The sequence below is a fragment of the Zea mays genome, chromosome 3 (assembly GCF_902167145.1).
Source record: "Zea mays cultivar B73 chromosome 3, Zm-B73-REFERENCE-NAM-5.0, whole genome shotgun sequence".
NCBI classification, from domain to species: Eukaryota; Viridiplantae; Streptophyta; class Magnoliopsida; order Poales; family Poaceae; genus Zea; species Zea mays.
The window spans coordinates 211652997-211657527 of NC_050098.1; positions in this window are offsets into that span (position 1 = coordinate 211652997).

Here is a 4531-nt window from a genome sequence, read left to right on the forward strand (position 1 = left end):
TCTATTGAGCCTTTAAGGGTAGAGGAGGCCTTGCTAGATCCGGACTGGGTGTTGTCCATGCAGGAAGAACTCAACAACTTCAAGCGAAATGAAGTTTGGACACTGGTGCCATGTCCCAAGCTAAACATTGTGGGAACCAAGTGGGTGTTCCGCAATAAACAGGACGAGCACGGGGTGGTGACAAGGAACAAGGCTCGACTTGTGGCAAAAGGTTATGCCCAAGTCGCAGGTTTGGACTTTGAGGAGACTTTTGCTCATGTGGCTAGGCTAGAGTCAATTCGCATTTTGTTAGCCTATGCCGCTCACCATTCTTTCAGGCTGTTCCAAATGGACGTGAAGAGCGCTTTCCTCAACGGGCTAATCAAGGAGGAGGTGTACGTGGAGCAACCCCCTGGCTTTGAGGATGAACGGTACCCCGACCACATGTGTAAGCTCTCTAAGGCGCTCTATGGACTTAAGCAAGCCCCAAGAGCATGGTATGAATGCCTTAGAGACTTTCTAATTGCTAATGCTTTCAAGGTTGGGAAAGCCGATCCAACTCTTTTCACTAAGACTTGTGATGGTGATCTATTTATGTGCCAAATTTATGTTGATGACATAATATTTGGTTCTACTAACCAAAAGTCTTGTGAAGAGTTTAGCAGGGTGATGACACAAAAATTTGAGATGTCGATGATGGGCGAGTTGAACTACTTCCTTGGGTTCCAAGTGAAGCAACTCAAGGACGACACCTTCATCTCTCAAACGAAGTACACGCAAGACTTGCTCAAGCGGTTTGGGATGAAGGACGCCAAGCCCGCAAAGACTCCAATGGGAACCGACGGACATGTCGACCTCAACAAAGGAGGTAAGTATGTTGATCAAAAGGCATACCGGTCTATGATAGGGTCTTTACTTTATTTATGTGCTAGTAGACCGGATATTATGCTTAGCGTATGCATGTGTGCTAGATTTCAATCCGACCCAAGGGAGTGTCACCTTGTGGCCGTTAAGCGAATTCTTAGATATTTAGTTGCTACGCCTTGCTTCGGGATCTGGTATCCAAAGGGGTCTACCTTTGACTTGATTGGATACTCAGACTATGACTATGCTGGATGTAAGGTCGATAGGAAGAGTACATCAGGGACGTGCCAATTCCTAGGAAGGTCCCTGGTGTCGTGGAGTTCTAAGAAACAAACTCATGTTGCCCTATCCACCGCTAAGGCCGAGTATGTTGCCGCAGGACAGTGTTGCACGCAACTACTTTGGATGAGGCAAACCCTCCGGGACTTTGGCTACAATCTGAGCAAAGTCCCACTCCTATGTGACAATGAGAGTGCAATCTGCATGGCGGACAATCCTGTTGAACACAGCCGCACAAAGCACATAGACATCCGGCATCACTTTTTGAGAGACCACCAGCAAAAGGGAGATATCGAAGTGTTTTATGTTAGCACTAAGAACCAGCTAGCCGATATCTTTACCAAGCCTTTAGATGAGAAGACCTTTTGCAGGCTGCGTAGTGAGCTAAATGTCTTAGATTCACGTAAGTTGGATTGATCTACAGCATACATGTGTTTCATGCCTTTGATCATGTTCCTTTATGCATTTCATTGCTTATTTATGGTGCTCAAGTTGTGCAAGGGATCCCGGACCTCACAAGTCCATGTGTGAATGATGCACATATTTAGGGGGGAAATGCTATAACTTGACCCTTTGAGACTAACCGTGTGCTTGAGTTTTCTTAATTTAGTCTCAAAGGAGGATTGAAAGGTAAAAGGTGAACTTGGACCATGCAAGACTTCCACTGCACTCCGATGAGAGGGTAATTTACTCCAAGTTCATCTCCATGCTCTTATTGGTTTTTTACTCTTAATTGAAGATTTTGGTGAGGCAATGGGGTTTGAGGGCCAATAATGATCCCGTTTTGGTGCTTAATGCCAAAGGGGGAGAAATTAAGGCCAAAGCAAATGGATCAGCTACCACTTGAGAATTTTGAAAATAGTAGAGTTAGAACTTTTGTTTTATCAAAATACTCTTATGTGCAAAATTTGGCCTCTTGTGGGGAGAATATAGGATTATGGGAAAAGGGGGAGTTTTTGGCTCTTGATCAATTTTTCTCATGGAATACCTCTCTTTATGCCTAAACAAGTGTGTTTGACTTAGAGATAGGAAATTGAGTTTGATTTCAAAAACAAACCAAGTGGTGGCAAAGAATGATCCAAATATGCCAAATTTGAATGAAAAACAATTCTTGTTCTCAATTGCTTTGATATTGCACTTCCTTTTAGTTGCTTTTTGATGTGTTGGCATAAATCACCAAAAAGGGGGAGATTGAAAGGGAAATGTGCCCTTGGGCCATTTCTAGTATAGTTTTGGTGATTAAGTACCCAACACGTATTGAGTGAGTAATCTTGTGCCAAATGATTGATGAAGTGCAAATCAACAAGAAGGTATGATTATAGACTTAGTACATTGGTTTTTATGTACTAACATATTTGTCTAAGTGCTGGAATCAGAGAAAAGAGAAGAAGAAAACATCTTGGCTGGAACAGCCAAGACTCAGCGCAGTCTGGCACACCGGACTGTCCGGTGGTGCACCGGACAGTGTCCAGTGCGCTAGGCCAGCCTCCGGTGAATAGGCCACTCTCGGGAACTGACGGTGGTGTACGACTATAATTCACTGGACTGTCCGGTGGTGCACCGGACTGTCCGGTGAGCCATCTGCGGCGAAGTCGTCGCTCTCGAGAATCGTTCAACAGCGTACGACTATAATTCACCGGACTGTCCGGTGGAGCACCGGACTGTCCGGTGAGCCAACGGTCGACTGCGCCAACGATCGACCGTGCAATCCGCGCATGACGTGTGGCCGCACCAACGGTCGAGAGGGGGCACCGGACTGTTCGGTGCGCCAACGGCTCCATTTCTGCAACAGTCGATTGTTCTATTTTTGGAAGGCAATCTGCACTGGACCATGAACAGTGCTTGTCTGGTGGTGCACCGGACTGTCCGGTGCGCCACCCGACAGAAGGCAAGAATTGCCTTCCCAGATTGCTTCCAACGGCTCCTAGCTGCCTTGGGGCTATAAAAGGGACCCCTAGGCGCATGGAGGAGAACACCAAGCATTCTTTGATCATCTGTAAGCATCAAGACTCCATTCTCGTGCATTCGATTCTTTGTGATAAGTGACTTGAGCTCTAGTTGAGTAGAGAACTCCTCGCATTGTGTTGTGAGCTCAAGTTGTGGCTTGTGTGCATGATTGTGCTCGTTCTTTGAGTCTTGTGTGTGTTGCTCTTCCCTCCCTTACTTCCGTGCTTGTTTGTAAGGGCGAGAGGCTCCAAGTTGTGGAGATTCCTCACGAACGGGAATAGTGAAAGAAAGGAAAACACCATGGTATTCAAGTTGATCATTGGATCACTTGAAAGGGGTAGAGTGCAACCCTCGTCCATTGGGACACCACAACGTGGAGTAGGCAAGTGTTACTTGGCCGAACCACGGGATAAATCATCGTGTCTCTTGTGCCTGCTTTCATCGTGACTATTGTGTTTCACAAGAGCTCGGTCCTTAGCCACTTGTTTCTATTGAGCTAACACATAACCAAGTTTTTTGTGGCTATAAGTGTTTGATTTTTATAGGATCACCTATTCAGCCCCCCCCCTCTAGGTGCTCTTAGGGATACAGGGTCAAAGACCGCCACACCCAAGAGTCCGTCATGCAATTCAACGAGATCACCCCGTCAGCTCCATCCTTGGTGACATTCATAAGGGGGTAACCACTAGATCTCAGGTTGCACATTTTTGTTAACATTACTCTTTTGTTTCCTCTATTGAGCCATACAGGGTAGAGGATGCATTAAGAGATTTAGATTGGGTAGTGGCAATTCAAGAAGAGCTCAACAACTTCACGAGGAATGAGGTATGACATTTGGTTCCACGTCCTAATCAAAATGTTGTAGGTACCAAGTGGGTATTCTGCAACAAGCAAGATGAGTGGTGATAAGGAACAAAGCTAGACTTGTGGCCAAGGGTTATTCACAAGTCGAAAGTTTGGATTTCGATGAAACTTATGCACCCGTAGCTAGGCTTGAGTCAGTTCACATATTACTTGCCTATGCTACTTACCATGGCTTTAAGCTTTATCAAATGGACGTGAAAATTGCCTTCCTTAATGGACCAATCAAGGAAGAAGTCTATGTTGAGCAACCTCCTGGCTTTGAAGATAGTGAGTACCCTAACCATGTTTACAAACTCTCAAAGGCGCTTTATGGGCTCAAGCAAGCCCCAAGAGCATGGTATGAATGTCTGCGAGATTTTCTTATCACTAATGGCTTCAAAGTCGGCAAGGCCGATCCTACTCTCTTTACTAAAACTGTTGCAAATGATTTGTTTGTATGCCAAATTTATGTTGATGATATTATATTTGGGTCTACTAACAAATCTACTTGTGAAGAGTTTAGTATGATCATGGTACAAAAATTCGAGATGTCTATGATGGGGGAGTTGAGATATTTCTTAGGATTTCAAATCAAGCAACTCTAAGAAGGCACCTTCAT